The sequence below is a fragment of the Topomyia yanbarensis genome, chromosome 3 (assembly GCF_030247195.1).
Source record: "Topomyia yanbarensis strain Yona2022 chromosome 3, ASM3024719v1, whole genome shotgun sequence".
Taxonomy (NCBI): Eukaryota; Metazoa; Arthropoda; class Insecta; order Diptera; family Culicidae; genus Topomyia; species Topomyia yanbarensis.
Genome location: NC_080672.1, coordinates 104,156,141 through 104,176,527, shown reverse-complemented (window position 1 = coordinate 104,176,527; position 20,387 = coordinate 104,156,141). Strand labels below are relative to the sequence as shown.

The window sequence follows — 20,387 nt, the reverse complement described above, 5'->3', positions numbered from 1 at the left end:
CCAAACAAGCCAAAATCGAGCACACGTTTTGCCGCCACCACCACCACTGCCATCACCTCCAGCCAGGTTGACCGATCATGTAGCCAGAATGGGGCGGAGAACGTCATCGCATGATGAGAGCGAACTGAAACCCGTATGCACACATATCTGTTCGTAACAAGCATTAACATAAATTAACGCCCGAAACATCGGACTGCCCGCCAAGCCAATTCGTTTAAGCGAAAATCCGAGAACATCGGTTAAATTTGCTTTAGCGCACAGGCGTGCATGTTCAGGTTTTCGTGCATTGTCTGTGGCAAGGTTTTTAATTTGCTTTATCGCTTCGTCGGAGCTTTTGTAGAATGCTGTCTGAAATAGTCACATGAATGGCTTTCCGATTAATTCTGCTGATTATTGAATTTGGAAGCAATTTGATCTCAAACAATTTTTTTATCTCATTAATTTGCATTTGGAGTTTTAATCTTTAGTTTGAAGCGGTATTTCCATTCGGTGGTTATTCATTGAACATCATGTTTAATTTTTTACTAACGCAACTTCAGGATCGTTAGACAAAATTTACCACAGAAAACCATTTTTATTATCATTCATGTTCATGTTCCTATGCACGGCTAATGAGGATGATCGATACCAATTGGTTGAGAAATTTTTTTAATCTGGAGCCTACTATCTGAGGCATTTTTTCACCTTTCATTAAAATTGAATTTTAAACAGTAATTAATCAAACTCATTTCATTTTACACTACACCCACCATCTGTCAACGTCAGAGTAAAATTACTGGGTTTGTGCTTTGCACAGGGATGTTGGTTACATGTTACTTTTTACACAGATGTGAAAGTGAGGCGATATGCATGGAAGCTTTTGACCGAGGGTTCGATATGCAATAACAGTCATGTGTTGTATTTTCCGTCATGGACGCTTAATCGTAAATAACCAAAAATTGGATGGGAGCTACTTCCAGTTTGACTCCTGATCCAAAGGTCTTACGTTTGGTCCTTGTGAGTCAATACAGCTTGAAATGAAAAACGTTTCGGACTATTGTACAATAGCATCCACAAAACTAACTATTTGTATACTTTGTACCTGTATATTTAAAACTGCTTGTTTCGGAGTTTATGGACAACCAGTTCAGGTAATAGTGGCCGCCACAATTATTCTTATCACGTTGTGGATTGTTTCCCAAAAACGGACACGTATCTTTCACAAGTTTTTTTTAGATATTTTACAGAAATACTCTTGCGTCCGTGACTATGGAGAATAATGAACATTCTTACTCTCGCGAGAAATAGATCTGTTTTTTTCAAACAAAAGGTGACAGAAAATTCGTGGACAAGCGAACACTGATCATTTGTAATAAATTTACAGCAAATACAAAACACAGCTGGAAGAAAATCTCCGCTTTGTTAGTCGCTATAATTCACGAAAGCTTTCAGTTTTCGTCGTGCCATTTCTAATGGTATCTTACTGACCAATCATTGTGAGTGACAGAGAGTGCAGTGCAGAAAGAAGGGGAACGAAAGTTTGTGAACTTGCAACACCACCCAGAAGAGAAGACCAACTTTTTTCGCTGAATACTCCACCTCTGACACATTTTCCATTATTCTACTGGGGTTTTGTTAGCTGTTAAAGCTATAAGTAATAGTTTTTCATACTTTTGTGGTTAGTAGAAGATTACAAACACCAAAGATCAACACTTTTTTCCTTGACTCTGGAGTGTGTAGGAAAGTGTGCCCTGGTACGGTGGTACCGGTATGAGGTCCAAGTCCATAACCCATAAGCTCATTGCCATAACTGTTGCCACTTATGCCGGCGTAACCCGTTCCAACTTAGCTCCAACAAGGCTGGAAAAACGCAAGGCACATCCTGCCGTTTTGGAAGATGATAATGACGATTGCAGCATTCTGAGGTCCGCAAAACGACGGAAAATGACTACTAAAAAAAACTTCCAGAAACGAATCAAGTGGTGAATTAATGGCTGCATGCGAAGCGCCTGTGAACACGTCAAAGTTACAGTCACTTAGGCCAGTTTCGCATGTTGCGAAAAACAGTGCAGTCTTGAAAATGGAGCAATTTGTTCTGTTCAAACCGAAAGTTGTTCAACTAGTGGAAATAACAAGGAAAGACGTTCGTGAGAAGTTGGATCCAATTGTCTTCGATGTCAAAGAAGTGTACTACCGTGAAAATGTAGAAGCTACTATACGGTTTGGATCGAACGAGCTTGCACTGAAAATGGCTCACGATGTTAAAAATAAGTTTTCCGAGGTTTATGAGATTGAAAAGCTGAAACCTCTGAAGCCAAGATTCAAGATAATAGGATTATGTGACGAAATTACAGAAAACGAAATAATCGCCAAAATGAAACAACAAAACAATTTGCCTGAAACGGCTGATTTGAAAATTATTCGCGTACAGAAGTCCAAACGAACTGAAAACACAAGAGTGGTAGTGTTTGAATCTGATCCCTCGACGTTCCACTGTCTGATGAAAGCGCAACGGGTCAATATTGGCTGGGATCGCTGCCGAATCTTCGAGGTTGTTGATGTAATGCGCTGTTACCGCTGCTCTCAATATGGCCACAAAGCAGCGACATGGAAAAATTTAGTATGCTGTCCAAAGTGCGCAGAAGAACATCCAATAAACTAGTGCAGCTCGATTTCGAAAGATGTGTTAGCTGCCAACTATTTAACTCAGAGCAGTAGCTTGATGCCGACAAGCTTGATTTTATTCATCTCTCTTGGAGCTCTGAATGGCCGCTGTACCAAAAACGCTTGAAGAAAACCAAACTTAGAATTGACTACTCGACATAGCAACCAACGAAGCTAGCCATCCGCAATCGAAATGATGATGACTGCACGACAGTTTCTCCAGGTAAAGCCAAAGAGGATATATGTCCTCCCGAAGTTACCTATGATACTGCACCCCCTCAAAATAATTTTCGTTTCCAGTTTACCATTGAACAATCTACTTCCGGCTCCGTAGCTGATATTCATCTAGCCATCCACAATCCGTATAATGATGACCGCAAGACTGTTTCTCCAGGTAAAAGTCAACTCAAAATGTACTACCAGAACGTGAGAGGACTACGCACAAAGATCGATGAGCTGTTCGTAGCTGTATCCGACACAGAACATGATGTCATTATCCTGACAGAAACATGGCTGAACGATGAAATCAACTCGCTGCAGCTATTCGGACCTAAATATTCGGTATATCGTAACGACCGTGACCCAAAAACTGGTGGTAAAAAAAAGGTGGTGGTGTACTTATAGCTGTTTCCAATCGGTTAGCATCTAAACAAAAGAGTTATGACAATAGAGGTCTAGAACAACTCTGGGTAAACATTAATAGCCATGGTACTAATACATGTGTGGGCGTCGTATATCTTCCTCCGGACTCCGCAGATAACATAAACGTTATTCAAAATCACATTCAATCTGCACTCGACATCGCCAATTCGCTAAAACCCCAAACCCCTCTTTTGTTATTCGGAGATAACAACCAGCCTGGTCTTGTCTGGAAAAGCACTTCCTTCGGCTACGCCTATGCCGACCCCTCTGACTCATCCCTTTCGAGATCTAGCAGTGCTTTACTAGACGGGATGTCTCTACTGAACATGCTGCAAATGTGTACGATTAAGAACGGACGAAATCGCACGTTGGATCTTCTGTTCATAAACGCAGACGCATACATGAACTGCCATGTGTACCAAGCAGATGAACCACTCGTTAATATAGATTCCCATCATCCGCCCCTCTTAGTTGAGCAGACCTGTCCACGACAGGTTATTTTTGATGAGATGCTGGAAGATTTCAAATATAACTTTTCAAAAACTGATTTTCTTGGACTCAACAACTCACTGCAAACTATTGACTGAATTACCTCGCTTAACAGTGCAACCGATGTAAATGATGCAGTAGAAATATTTTCGTCGATACTAATACAACTGTTTGAAATATATGTCCCAGCACCGCGTCCTAGACAGAAACCACTTTGGTCCAATCGACGACTCCGAGAACTTAAACGACTGAGAGCAGCCGCGCTTCGTCACTATACCAATCGACAAAATCCCAATACAAAACGTGAATTCATTTACGCCAGCAACAATTACAAAGCTTATAACCGCTTCCTTTATTCTCGGCACGTGCTACAAATGCAATCTGACCTTGAGCGAAACCCCAAACGTTTCTGGTCTTTTGTTAACGGGAAGCGCAAGGAGAGCGGACTTCCTTCCAGTATGACTTTAGCTAATGAAAGTTCTAATACGACTCGTGGCATTTGTAATCTGTTTGCAAAACAATTTTCGAGTGCATTTGAAACAGTTCCGACTACTCCAGTACAGGTTGAAATCGGACTACGCGATGTTCCCAGTAACGTGATGAATCTAAGTAGCATCCGTTTTTCCGAAGAAGATATTGTTGCTGCCATTGAAAAATTGAAATCCTTGACATCGGCTGGTCCAGATGGGATTCCTGCTATTATTTTAAAAAGATGCGCTAGAGCCCTTTCTGCTCCTCTAAAACTGATCTTTAATCAATCGTTGTCGCAAGGGACGGTTCTTCTGGGTTGGAAAAAGTCAGTTATGTTTCCAGTCTTTAAAAAAGGTGATAAGCAGGACATAGAAATTAACGAGGTATAACCTCTCTCTGTGCGGGGTCTAAGCTGTTCGAAATTCTAGTAAGCAATGTGTTGTTCCGGGAAGCCAAAACATATATATATCGACAGATCAACATGGGTTCTTCCCAGGTGGATCAACATCAACAAACCTAGCACAGTTCACTTCACATTGTATTAAAAGTATGGAAGGCGGAGCACAAGTAGATACTATTTTTACTGACCATAAAGCAGCGTTCGATCGTGTTGATCACTCGCTCCTACTGGCGAAAATAGAAAGGCTGGGTGCCTCACTCAACTTCACTAAGTGGCTGGAGTCATACCTTGTTGGCCGTACCCTATCTGTCAAACTAGGAAATATCGAATCACATAACTTCATAAATTTATCAGGTGTACCCCAGGGTAGTAATCTCGGACCCTTGCTGTTCTCCTTATTCTTCCAAGACGTTTGTTATATCCTTCCACCAGGATGCAAACTTATCTATGCAGATGACCTTAAACTGTTCCTCATTGTGCGATCTGAGATTTGTAACTGGTGTGCTCGAAACCGGTCGACTCTCAGCGTATCTAAATGCTCAGTAATTAACGCGTAAAAAATCCAATCTTGTGGTGTTATACTATCTCAGGGAAAACAATTGAAAGAGTGTCAGTTGTCAGGGACCTTGGAATACTGCTGGATTTTAAATTGACGTTCAGAGATCACTATTCCCACATCATTGCGAAAGCCAACAGGAACCTTGGTTTATCATCAGAATAGCCAAAGAGTTTACTGATCCATATTGCCTGAAAGCACTGTATTTTTCTCTCGTTCGCTCTGTCCTGGAAGCTTCAGCTATCATCTGGTGTCCGTATGCGAGTATCTGGATTAACAGGATTGAATCTATACAAGCTGGATTTCTCCGATTTGCTCTTAAATCTCTGTCATGGCGCAACCCGATAGAGCTGCCACCTTACATTGATCGTTGTCGTTTGCTTGATGTGGACACCCTTTAAAAAAGACGAAATATCTCCAGAGCAGTCTTTGTAGGAAAAGTTCTAACAGCTATTTCACCTGCCCCAAATATACTTTCACAGGTAAACGCACCCCCTAGAAGCTTAAGATCGTGGGATTTTCTAAGACTCGACTATCAAAGTACTGATTATGGACAGAACGAACTCGTAAGGGCAATGTGTAGTGTTTTTAATAGTGTGTATGAATTTTTTGACTTCTCTGTTTCATGTGATATTTTTAGAAATAGGCTTAAGCGGTTGACTTAGTGCATTAGATTTTGATTTGTTAGATGTATTATTAATTAAGTAATGTAATGTAATTTAACGTGCAATATTGTTTAATGAGTATGTGTGAAAAGATAATGAGATTTTTACGCGCATTTGGAGGGTGTCACACTAACTGCAAATGGGCTTTTCCTCATTCCATATTCCATATTTCATGTAGACCATGTAGGTCAGATGGAAAATCAATAAACAAATAAATAAATAAATAAACTGTAGCTAGAATCTGGCGCGAAGTCTGTGTACTAAATCAGATCTTGGCCACTTTGTGTAGTCAAAATTTTGTATTGGAGAAGGAGCGGATATTCTTGGCGCTGGTCAGCTATTTTTGTCCGCGTCTCTTATCATCTATTTTATAAGTGCTATCTTTGAAAATGAACCACCTTGGTTATGCAACTAATTTTTCCAATCTCATTGTAAATAATTAAGTAGTCTTCACTTTATTACATTCAGAATTGCACATATTCTGTCGCATGTAATTTTAAATGTTCTTTAATTTGATGGCATTGTAAGGAAACACGTATCCGGTGGTTGATGCCAATCGAGCTGACATTTTTTTTGGACTGATCAAACTAATTTATTTGTTTGTTCAGTGTTTATTTGACCAACCAGGAAATTAATCAACTGGGTACTGTGCGTGAGTGAAATGATGACTGTTGAATCATATATGAGGGTTGAGAATTGACAGTTCGCGAGAAGAATCAGAAGCCAGTTACCAATTTGCAGCAGTGAATCAGCACGAATAACATATGCTTCATTGTCATATTCATTGGCTTACTTTTAGTCCAATAAATCAATTAAATTAAATAAAATTAATTGTTCTCATTATATTGAATACTTTCATTTGCTTCGAAGTATTGCATGCACTATATTGTTGATTGTCATGTTAACCACATTTATTCATGAGTAGGAAAATATGCTTATTAACGTAAAAGGTGGCAGGTTAGTTTCTTTTCGTTCTTATTGTTTCCAATCTTGTTCCAGTCATTAGTGCAAAAATTAGAGTCATCGATTATATATTCGACATAAAAAGCTGGTCTTTTCTGGTATTTCGGTAGTGCTTATTTTATACCGTCTTTAAGCACTACACTGATAGAATATATTCATAAATCGCTGCGAATTAGATTCGTACTGACAATTTTCATAAAATATACGAATTTTTTTTCGTACATATGATGAATCATTCGTATTCGTAATTATTCGTATATTCAATTGAAACACTTTTATTTTTTATTACGAGTTTTTCGTGAAAACCACGAAACGGCTTTTGTTGGCTTATTACGAAACGGCTTCATTAGGTAAACGAATGGTTCACTGCTATATACGAAATTCTTCGTAATATTTACGAGCATCATTCGTCAAACCGTCAACGTCAAAAGAGAGGTAGAATATGGGTCAATAATTGTTGATCATCACGACGATCTCGGTCTGACTATTTAGTAACCGTGTCCTCCGGTTTCAGGAAAATTTCCTGAACCTCTTTCGCTTCCAGTTGATTCATTATCCGGAGCAGTACGGATCCAGTTGAGCCATCGCGAACTGCTCGTTGGTTTTGTATGAAGAAGTTTGAGTTTTTCTCTGCTGGAGCCATGTCAAAATAATATGCTATTAAACACGAATACTTTTCTAAGATGAACGAACTGAATTCGTGCGACCAACAAAATCGTTCGTAATATGCACAACCGTTTATTAAAACAAACGAAACATTTCGTTTCATTCCGGAAAAATATTGCTGTTTTAAACAATAACATTCGTGCAATGTACACTAAATATGTAAAATTTACGAAAACTTTCGTACATCAAGTGGCCATTACTTCACACCACAATCTTTCTAGTCCTCAATAGAGGTGAGAGGTTGAAATAAAATCGATTTCGCCAGTTAAAAAAATCGTTGTTGTCATGGATCATTGTTGTGATCCTAAAAGAACGATTGAAAAAAATATGGTAATAATTGCGAAAACTTTTCTAAGATAAACGAAATGAATTCGTGCAACCAACAAAATCGTCCGTATTATACGCAAACAATTATTAAAATAAACGAATCATTTCGTTTCATTTACCAAAATGATGTCGCTATCAACGACAACAATCGTGCAATGTACACTAAAGAAGTAAATATTACGAAAACTTTCGTTCATCAAGCGGCCATTTCTTCATACCAAATCGATTTTGCCAGATCGGTTTTTTAAATAAAAAAATCGGTGTTTTTTTTTTTTATTCATTTCGTTTATTTCGTTTCAGCGAATCAAATTTGCGCCTCAGTATAGTAAGTCGTCGAGTACCGGATTGGCGGATGGTATTCTTCGGACCCGCGGGGAATCCTTCAAAAGTCATCGGACCTCGAGTCGCTCTCGCTTCAGTTTCCTTCTATGCAGGCGTAGTGGTAAGGGTGATGGCGGTTACATAGTGGCACTCTGGAGCTGATCGGTTCCACAAGGCAGGAGGAAACTCTAAAAACGAGAAATAAAAGAGAGGGGCTAAATTGGGATATTTATCGTTTTTATGAAGGTATAAATAAGGGACATATAGGGGAAATCACGAGTTGCCAGCATATCTCGGACTGGTACATTGGGTGGTCTACCTCGGGCCCGAAGGGATTCCTTTAACTGAGACCTGGCGTCACAATACCCGGCGCACACCCAGACAACGTGTTCGATGTCGTGATAGCCCTCGTCACAAGCGCACAGACTACTCTCCGCAAGCCCAATACGCCGCAAATGCGCATCCATGGTGTAGTGATTGGACATAAGTCGGGACATTACGCGAATAAAATCCCGACCCACATCCATCCCCCCGAACTAAGGCTTCGTTGATACCTTTGGGATAATCGAATGTAGCCATCGTCCAAGTTCCCCATTGCTCCACGAGGTTTGCCAACTGTTGAGCGTCCTCTGACGACAAATACTAAAAAATTCGTTGAAGCAGATTGGTCTTTCGTATATGTCACCATTTAATGCGCCCACCTTTGCTAATGAGTCGGCCTTTTCATTGCCCGGGATAGAACAATGAGAGGGGACCCAAACAAAGGTAATCTGATAAGATTTTTCAGATAACGTACACAAGGACTCCTGTATCTTCCCCAGAAAATACGGTAATTGCTTTTTAGGCTTCACCGCACGAAGAGCCTCGATAGAGCTGAGGCTGTCCGAAACGATGAAGTAGTGATCTGTGGGCAGAGTGTCGATGATCCCAAGGGTGTACTGAATTGCAGCTAACTCTGCGACGTAAACTGAAGCGGGATCATTGAGCTTGAATGAAGCGGTGATAGTATTGTTGAAGATACCGAAGCCAGTGGACCCATCGAGATTTGATCCGTCAGTGTAAAACATTTTGTCGCAATCGACTTCTCGGAATTTATTATAAAATATATTGGGGATCACCTGCGGGCGTATATGGTCCGGAATTCCACGAATCTCTTCCTTCATGGATGTGTCGAAGAATACAGTAGAATCAGAAGTATCTAGGAAACGGACACGGTTGGGATTGTACGAAGAAGGATTGATGCTCTGTGCCATGTAGTCGAAGTACAAGGACATAAAACGGGTTTGAGAATTAAGCTCGACGAGCTTCTCGAAGTTTTCAATTACCAACGGGTTCAGAATGTCGCATCGGATGAGCAATCGATATGAGAGTTCCCAAAATCGATTTTTTAGCGGAAGAACGCCCGCCAGCACTTCGAGACTCATCGTATGGGTCGAGTGCATGCAACCCAAGGCAATGCGCAAGCAACGATACTGGATTCTCTCCAGTTTGATGAAGTGTATGTTTGCAGCGGAGCGGAAACAGAAACACCCGTACTCCATCACCGACAATATCGTTGTTTGGTACAACCTGATCAGGTCTCCTGGGTGAGCACCCCACCATGTTCCAGTTATTGTTCGGAGAAAATTGATCCTTTGTTGGCATTTCTGTTTCAGATACCTAATGTGACATCCCCAGGTACCTTTAGAGTCGAACCAGACCCCGAGATATTTAAATGTGAAAACCTGGTAGATCGTTGCACCCATTAATAAAAGCTGGAGTTGCGCCGGCTCACGCTTCCTAGAAAAAACAACCAATTCAGTTTTCTCCGTGGAGAACTCAATACCCAGCAGAAGAGCCCAAGCAGACAAATTGTCCAAGGTATTTTGTAATGGTCCTTGCAAGTCGGCAGCTTTGGGCCCTGTAACAGAGACCACCCCGTCGTCTGCAAGTTGCCTTAGCGTGCATGAATTGGCAAGACAATCGTCAATGTCATTCACGTAAAAATTGTAGAGCAGGGGACTTAGACATGAGCCCTGGGGAAGACCCATGTAGCTAAATCGCGATGTTGTTAAATCGCCATGCGAAAAGTGCATGTGCTTTTCAGACAACAGGTTTAGCAAAAAGTTATTTAAAATTGGTGAAAGACCATGCTGGTGCAGCTTCTCTGACAGAATGTTGATAGAAACTGAGTCAAAAGCCCCCTTAATATCCAAGAAGACTGATGCCATCTGCTCTTTGTTAGCATAGGCCATTTGGATTTCTGTAGAAAGCAACGCAAGGCAATCGTTCGTCCCTTTGCCTTTGCGGAAGCCAAATTGTGTATCTGACAGTAAGCCATTTGCTTCAACCCAATTGTCGAGGCGAAACAAGATCATTTTCTCGAACAACTTCCGAATACAGGACAGCATTGCAATCGGCCGATACGAGTTGTGGTCGGAGGCTGGTTTTCCTGGTTTTTGAGTGGCGATGACCTTCACTTGCCTCCATTCATAAGGGACAATGTTACCCTCAAGAAACTTGTTAAATAAATTCAACAGGCGCCTTTTTGCAGTGTCAGGCAGATTCTTCAGCAAGTTGAATTTGATTCTGTCTAACCCTGGGGCGTTATTGTTGCACGATAAGAGAGCAAGTGAGAACTCCACCATCGAAAACGGTGTTTCGTTCGCGGTATCGTGAGAAGACGCGGCGCGGTACGTTTTCTGTACCGGGACAGAGTCCGGACAGATCTTCTTGGCGAAAGCGAATATCCAACGGTTTGAATATTCCACGTTCTCGTTGGTACTATTATGATTACGCATACGTCGAGCCGTACCCCAAAGAGTGCTCATCGCTGTTTCTCTCGTTAACCCGTCGACGAACCGGCGCCAATAACTGCGTTTTTTGGCTTTCATTAGACTCTTCATTCGCCTTTCTAACGATGCGTACTGTTGATAGCTAGCGGGTAACCCGTCTTCCCGGAAGGCCTTATATGCAGTGGACTTTTCCGCGTACAGCTCTGAGCACTCTTTATCCCACCACAGGGTGGGAGACCGTCCATGGGTATTCGCGCTGGGTACTGGTTTAGTCTGAGCTTGATTCGCACTGTCGAGAATCAAGCCAGCCAAAAACCTGTACTCTTCCTCCGGAGGAAGTTCTTGAGTGGATTCGATTTTAACGGATATCGCGGTCGCGTAACTCTTCCAATCAATGTTCCGTGTGAGGTCATATGAGACATTGATTGTTTCCGATGGTCTTGAACCGTTAGCAATTGAAATCACGATAGGCAAATGATCGCTACCGTGGGGATCAGGGATCACCTTCCACATGCAATCTAACTGTAGCGATGTCGAGCATAGCGACAAATCCAACGCGCTTGCGCGTGCTGGTGGTGTAGGAATCCGCGTCATTTCTCCCGTGTTTAAGATGGTCATGTTGAAATTATCGCAAAGATCTTGGATTAATGTTGATCTATTATCATCATGAAGACAGCCCCATACCGTACCGTGCGAGTTAAAGTCTCCCAGAACTAGCCGCGGTGCCGGTAAGGATTCCGTGATATTACAAAGCGTTCGGTGCCCTACCGAGGCTCTAGGAGGAATGTAGATGGAAGCAATGCAAAGGTCTTTACCTTTGATTAAAACTTGACAAGCGACAATTTCAATGCCTGGTGTCGAAGGGAGGTTAATTCGGTTGAAAGAATAGCACTTTTTGATCCCCAAAAGTACTCCTCCATAGGGGTTTTCTCGATCCAGACGAATTATATTAAAGTCGTGGAAGTTGAGATTTATATCGGAAGTTAACCAAGTTTCACATAATGCGAAAGCATCACATTTTAAACTATTTAGTAAAAATTTAAAGGAATCGATTTTCGGGAGGATACTTCTGCTGTTCCACTGTAGAACAGTGATCGAATCGGTGACCTCGTTCGATGACTTAGCCATCGAAGGATACGATCGCTGCAAGGAGGGGCCATTTAGTAGTCAACTGCTTCAAAAATGTTTGCACTATAGGGAGAAAACGTATCAGAAGGCTTTTAAGAGGATCAGTAACATTGAAAGCTGTAAAAATTAAGTCCACTATGTCAGAAAATTTCATTAGTCCGCTACTGGACTGAGTATCTGTTTGAAAAAAGGGGACACTTGGGGTTTTTGGTGTCCCTGGAAGTGGTGGATACTCCTTGTTAGAATTAATATTTCCAAGTCCTGGAGCAAATTGCTTCGGCTTTTGTGCATCACTTCCGTTGGATTTAATGATTGTAGTTGGCGCACTCTGAGTGGACGACACCTTGGCACCCTTACGGGGCAATGTAGGGGAGGCTGAATTTCTCCTCTTCCTGGATTCCCCTGGGTTAACCAAAGATGTTCCCTCTCGTGGGTCGTCAGATTCTTGCTCAACGTTAGCCAAACCAGCATAGGGATTTTCGGACAGGACAGATGGCGAAGCATTCTTTAGCATTTCTGCATAAGAACGCCTTGAGCGTTCCTTAAGGGAGCGCTTAATTTTATCCCCGCGCTGCTTGTACGCAGGGCATGATTTAAGAGCATGTGAAGGGCCCCCGCAGCAAATACACTTTTCAGTTTCTTTGTCGCAAGAGTCATCCTCATGCTCTCCTTCGCATTTGCCGCATCGTTTCTTATTTCCACAATATGTGGCTGTGTGGCCCAACTGCTTGCAATTGCTGCAGCTCATGACCCGCGGTACAAACAGGCGAACTGGTAGGCGAACCCTGTCAAGGAGGATGTAGTTGGGAAGAGAGGACCCGGCGAATGTCACCCGAAGCGAGCCTGATAGAGAGTAGGTAGTCTTACCTCCCTCGGTGTTTGCGGTATACAATTGTTTGCATTCTAAGATCTTAATCTGTTCAAGAGAGGGGTCCTTAAAGCAGCCAACCCCGTGCTCCAACAGTTCTTCGCATTTCAGGCCCGGTTCGGACACTACCCCATCGATTTCACAGGCCACACAAGGCACGTACGCTTTAAATTCCCGTGTAAAGCGCTCACAGCAAGCAATCGCGTTTGCCTGGCCGAGATCATTCACTAGAACACGTATCTTGTTTGCCCGAACACGTGTTATCTGAGCTACAGCCGGGTAATTAGCAGTCAGATCTCGAGAAAGTTTTAAAATATTAACCGGTTTCTCTCCGGTCCGAAAATATACCACCCATGGCCCAGAGGAACCTTCTGGGTACTGCTTTATACGGGGAGCAGTGCGAGTATTAGGGGGATCAGGGACTTCCATGATTACATCAGATGGTATTTCGCCCTCGGCCATTTAAGCACGAGGGCAGAGCGTTATATAAACGGGAATGTGTCTTATTATTTGATTACAAGGTAGAGTAAAAGTAGGGAAAAGGAAAGAAAGCAAACGAGGAAAAAAAATAAAGCAAAACTTATCTGCAAACAACGTCGATTGTTCCGCACCAGCGAAAACAATGTACTGGATTTACTGTCGGCACCAGCAGAACAGCAGCTAACGAACGAACAAAGGATGACCTTGACTCACTAAAGTTACACACCGAACACCACTGTGAAATATAACGATCCGTTCCGTTCGAAGGTTGGGAGACGTATGAAAAAAAAAAAAATCGGTGTTGTCAAATATCGATCCCAAAAGATCGAATGAAAAAAAAATATGCTAATGAATACGAAAACTTTTCTAAGACGAACGAAATTGATTCGTGAGAAAAACGAAATTGTTCGTAATATACACAAACGTTTATTAGAATAAACAAAACATTTCGTTTCATTCACGATAAATAATGTAATTATCAACGATAACATTCGTGCAGTGTGCACTAAATAAGTAAAATTTGCGGAAACTTTCGTTCATCAAGCGGCCATTACTTCACACCACAACCTTTCTAGTTCTCTATAGAGGCGAGCAGGTTGAAATAAAATCGATTTTGTCAGATCGATCCTTTTAGTTTAAAAAATCGTTATTGTCATAAATCGATCCTGAAAGATCGATTGAAAAAAAAAAAATAATATTCCAATGAAAACGAAAACTTTTCTAAGATGAACGAAATGAATTCGTGTGATCAACGAAATCGTTCGTAATATACATAAACGAAACTATTCGCTTCATTCACGAAAAATAATGTCGCTATAAACGATAACATTCGTTCAATGTACACTAAATAAGTAGCATTTACGAAAACTTTCGTTCATCAAACGACCATTTCTTCATACCACAATAAAATCGATTTGGCCAGATCGATTTTTTTAAAATAAAAAAAAAAAAAAAAATCGGTGTTGCCAAACATCGATCCCAAAAGATCGAATGAAATAAATATGCTAATAAATACGAAAACTTTTCTATGATGAACGATATGAATTCGTGAAACCAACGAAATCGGTCGTAATATGCACAAAGGTTTATTAAAATAAACAAAACATTTCGTTTCATTCACGAAAAATAATGTCGATATCAACAATAACATTCGTGCAGTTTATACCAAATATGTAAAATTTACGAAAGCTTTCGTTCACCAAGCAACCATTCTTGTTCATGAAATGAACGAAACGTACTATTAACAATGCACGACAATACTTCGTTGCAGAAAACGACGAATGAATTCGTGTATTTCAGGTTCAATTTCATAATATTTACGAATTTATATTATCAGTGTATAACATTCATTAATAGCCTCAAACTCAGGGTCTTTAAAGAGTTAAATCGAACGGCGATTGGCTTAACATAGCATTTATCAAATATGACCTTTTTCCAAAAACTCTAGTTCACTCAGAAGTATTTTGAAGTTTGTACGTGAAAATATATGAAAAATAGGCAATAGAAACAATAAATTCAGTACAAAATCCCAATGCCATCTTGTGCATCCCAAAATCTGCAGATATATAGCTTAAGGTGTAGGGATCAACATGACCGAACACAGCAAATTGATCCGATTTTGCAGTAAAAAGATATTGTCATATACAGTTATGTTTTGCCTCTCTCTCTCTCTCGCACAGGCTTAGAATAGGAATTTTCAAAAAAATCGGTTGATCTTCAAAGTTAAATAACTTCATCGGGTAACCTCCAATCAATATGCAATCTTTAACAAAGTTGTTCGTTATAAAATAAGCTACGCGACCATAAGTTTTGAGGTATGCAGAGTTACTGTGGAATTTTTTATTGGATTTTAAGATTTTATTTCCGAGTTTCCATATATATTACTATAGAAACTTGAAACCTCTTGTGGGTAAACCAAAGCTATCGGAAAAAGTTCATATTTAGCACATGATCTATGCATCCAATTACCATTTGAATTAGCAGTGTTCCAAAAAAAAAAAAAAAAAAAAAAAATCAAAATTGTTGTCGGACTAATATATACCTTTCCAACGAAAAAGTGATGTAAGGTGGTTCTAAATTTATTAAAATCAGGAAATGAACTTTTTAATGGTTCGAGATAGCGTTTCGCGTCTTTCAGAAAATTAAAGAAAATCATATCAAATACTTTATCGAATACACTGAAATTATATGTGTTGTACCTTCCATTTTACAAGAAATTTATCAAAAATTGGAATTGATCGATGGCTTTCTTAGTATTTTTGGAGATTTATTCGCATTAATAAAAAAAAAAAAAACTAGATTTTTTTTTCTGAGCAAATAGAAAAAATGACTTATAACGAAAAACGTATCTGGTGAAATTTATAAAACTCTCTCGTTGATATGCAGTCCCCTGAAAAAAGAGGACGCCCGACAAGTTTGAACAGCAGCATTCGGCTGATTTCACAATTCCGTTCAAGATTTGCGGCTCGGTGCATGAAATTTAGCGGAAACCAATCACGAACGAGTTTCGGTCAAATGTTTTAAAATCGCTTTTTTCGCTATGTATGCCGCTTTCTAACCATCGGAAATGGCTTCTGCTAGTAGCACGGAACAACAAAAACCAATTGATTCGCAATTCACCAGCTCACAAATCATATTCTTTGGCATGTTTCTAGGAACCGAAAGGTACCCATCTCCGGCCGTTTCTAAGATACTAAGCGCGGCGCACCACGATGGCCCTTGTCTATGGAAAAATCATTGTTTAAAGAATGCCCCGGTCCATTCTTGACCGTTTATGTACATGTGAGCGTCTGTGAATAGTTTCTTGTTTTTTGGAGATGAGATAATCGTACGGAAGAAAGAATATGTCGGACATGTTGAGAAGCGTATGGGAATGAGATTACGAAAACTGAAGAAACGATATCTTTACTGAAAAGGAAAAAAGACTTTAAAAAATCAGTATCGAAAATCATGTACCTCGGAGTAACATCGTGGCGAAATTATCTAAGAAGTAATACAGCTTCTACCGTTCGAGTGGTGTAATTTTTGTTAAATAAGGCATGTGCTTTCGGAAGTCGTCCATATCAACTTCAATAATGTACCGAATGTTGTACTGATAACGTTCACAAATTTCACTGAGACAGCCATGTATTTGAACTTCATCTATATTACTACTTCCATTTCGATGGCGTTGGAGGCAGAAAGCTGTATATGGGGCATTCCACGTCAGATTTACAACCTGCACTATCTGGGGCAGCGTGTCATTCTAAAATCTAAAATCTATCGATATCTCGTTTTTGCGTCACTATTTGGATCACTAATAACATTGTTATTTTTTCGACGAATTTTCGCTTTTTACCAGCAAAAAATCGGAATTAATTAAAATTACGATTTATTGCTGTACTGTTTTTGGATTTCATTTATTTGTATTTAATAGTACCATACACGAATTAATTTATTCCAAACAGAGCCGTAAATAGGAACATCTACGTGACTCAATCAGATACGGAGAGGTTATATATTTTCATAGTTATACTGTGTGTCCGTTTGTATCAGTCATTGCTCGCTTTTCGATGGAGCAACAGCTGGACAATAATATAGGGACGGTGCGTGAGACACGTTATGAATCTTCAGCAGTGTTGACATGACAAATTTTGCATAGACGAACTCATTCGTGTATGCAAAGCTTAAAATACTTACACTCACACTTTGCAAATATCAAGGAAACGGGTCCGATAAGTTCGAGTCGTGTACATACGATGATTTGCTAAGTAAGTGGGCTTTGGATTGAAATTGAAAACTGCAGAATGCGACGTGTGCGTGCTGCTTGTTTGGGTTGGGACTGAGACAGTTCAATTTATTTGTTTAACTTGTCTGCGCGTTGGGTTAATGAGGCACTATGTTTTTTGGTGTTTGTATGCACGTATAGCGATGAGCCTATGCGCACACACATTAGTATTTCGGATATACGTCAGGCGTTTTTATCACTAAGGTATCTGGCATGTTTCTCTAGGTAAGTCAAACACATGGGCAGACTTAATTGGGTTTATGTCTACTTAAATGCGGGGGTGAGTCGAAGATGGTGAGCGCGGTTTTAAATTATGTTAGGGCAGTTTCAGCATTGATTTTTGTTTTAAAAAGGTTATTACTAAAACGATCTTTAGTAGACAACCTAAAATATTGCCATCCGACCAAGATAAAACATCGATTGGTTTTTATCACAGGTGTACATTTGTATTTTGTATTGTCAAAATTCATCAGGGCATATTGAACAGCGTAGCATTTTATATAGGAGGTTCAAAGGAGAACATTCCCGTTTAGTTTTATTATTTAAAACTTTGTATATGTATATGCCGCCGTTTTCCTTATTGCTTCATTTGAAAACACGTTTAGAACTTCTGTTATTTTATTGTTGACAACAAATAAAATGAATTATAAAAATATGTTAAAAATTATTGCTAGGACAACTTTTTTACTGGTAGCTTCTCCGTGATACAAATACGCTAGAAAAATCGTTTTCGGTAAAGAGTCTATTTTGGCCCAAGTAGGGAAGGTGCCGTACAGTTTCATTATTTGCGCGGCCTACAATCGATGGAATGCGTATAAATTGGCATCAGAACATCATTGGTCGAAGAATCAATATAATAGCAAGAATAGCCTGAAAATGATGAAATATTTCTGTTTGAGCGCACCAAATTTAGAACCGAATGCACCAATTATGGCAGACGCTACAACGGCTTCAAATGGGTTTGGTGATAATAGAAACAGGGTGAAAATAGGTTCATTACTTTATTAACCTGTTTTATTCACTCTGATCAATTTTTCCGACAGTCAGTTACGGGAACATCTATTTTGTTGATGAGAATTTAAGCCCCAAACTGACTTTCAATGGACCAAGTTTTATCGAAAGAAAATAAGTCCTCTATCTCTAGGTCTTCCGACAACATCCCACTACTGATTGGTTTAAGTTCGATATCAAACAAAAAGAAAACTTTCACAAAGTTTCCGGCCCCGTTATCTCCGGCAGCAGCATATTATGAAAGAGAACCAGAAAATTGCCTCGGAAATATCCCGAGAACCGATAGCTCCCACCGCAAATTATGTGATCGTCGACGAAGATGATTTCGTTTCACGGAAAGGAATATCAACAGTTTCGCAGTGTCGGACCTCCTGGGACATCATTGGCACGTGACTTATTTGCATTTTTTGTGCCCGATTCGTTCGGTCGAAGGATCCTCACCCGCACCGAGGAACGTGATTTATCTGTTCGATTAACTGGTGTTCTTTTTTTTTTTGTGGCTTCGATTTCGGCAGCGCGGGGATGACTGGAATCCGATTAACTTAACCGCGAGTCATTTACTTTTATACCAGCTCAGCAAAGGACGACCGGTTGTTCGTTGCGTGAGATGGCTGATAAGCGCCAGCCCGGCAAGTGAATAGGGTGTTTGTTTTATTTTATGAGGTTCAGATAATTTGCACTGTCATCGTTGACTTTGGAAGAGCATGCATATTTTAGGATCAATTTAGGTAATGTCCTGTTTTGGGTAATTGGGTGCGTGTATTTTGTATACATATTGCAGTAATATGGGTTGGTCGCAGGAGGCACATTTTGTTAGCAGAAAATTAATAGATGGCAGTCATCACTGAAAACTAATAGTTTTTTCGATTGTGTGAATAACTATTCGTACAGAGCTACATATAAACATTCACACACATGGTAAAAGTATCTATGTATTTATTAACTCATAAAGGTTTATTTGAGATTCATAGATACAAAAATTGGGATAGTTGCCCATCTTCCTCGAACACTAATTATTGTACTAGCATTCGGTAAATTTTAGTAAAGTAAAAGCTCCTTTCCCTCTGCAAACAGCAGAGTTTTTACCGGTATTGATAATGACCCATTCTACACGATCGATATTCATACTGTTACCTACTTCACCTACTCGGGTGTGGAGAATATGTGGAATTTCGCACTGTCAATTTGCTCAGATATGCAAGAAAGATTGATATTACGAAACTCCATAACTTTCATCGCCTACGTAGTACCCATTAAGGCGCGTACCTCATTAGCCTTTCACTGATTATGACACAATACAGTGGTCTCGTCTTTCAACACCACATTTACCGCGAAAGAAAAGAGATTGAGCCAATAGTGAAGGTGTAGTGAAGTTTTCCCACCTTCCGGAAAGGTAGAAAACCACTTAATTTTATTAATAGACATCTTTCTTCCCGCTATCACCTAAACATAATTCTACCGTCAAAGAGCTGTATCTTACTTTGATGGAATGTAATGATGGGAAGATAACTGTGCTAATATTTACAAACATGTCGTCGACGCGTCGCGACGAGACAATGTCATTATCGCCGGTAGGCAAACAAGTTATACCCGCGGAATGATGTGACATTCGTCATGTCGTGTTGCTGTCGGTAGTGGAGCGTGAAACGTGGTGCACCTAAACCCAAACTTTTGGGACAATCAGTCTTATCGGTAAATTTTTGGCGGTTTGAGGTAGACCTTCGGCACTACCGATTGCAGAATTTTTAGATTTTGATTCAATAGACTTCCCAGCCAATTCTTAACTTTTCAAATTTGGCCTGATACTGCGTCAGTGACGGAGCCCTTAATAAGCCTTCATGGTCGGGATCAGGGTTGTAAATACGATACATTTTTCAAAATAATTTATCGGTGTTACTCGATAACTATAATGTTTCGTCATCGGAATTTCGCTAACTGTAGCACTGTTAATTGTTGATGAATTTGTGTCATTCAAATGCCAATCGATTCAGAAAGGTCCGTCTTAAAAATTGATTGCAAATTCAATTTGGTATTTCAACTGTACACTACTGAAAATGTTAGAAAACAGACAAAGTCTTCGCATTTGTTCTTTTTTAATCATTTCGTTTATTTGATAGGCACAAATGTGTTGGCTTGGCGGAGCCAAATTCTTTTGCTTTTACATTTTGAATATTTTAAAACTAGGAGGTTACAATGTTGAAATATTTTTTTTACAAA

At 40.0% G+C, this 20,387-nt stretch overlaps 1 protein-coding gene across 5 annotated transcripts in view; it reads left to right on the top strand.

Annotated features, from left to right (window-relative positions):
• LOC131691787 (myosin-IIIb-like) overlaps positions 1 to 20,387 on the top strand; it is a 306,173-nt gene that overhangs the window by 126,079 nt on the left and 159,707 nt on the right. The window lies entirely within an intron of this gene.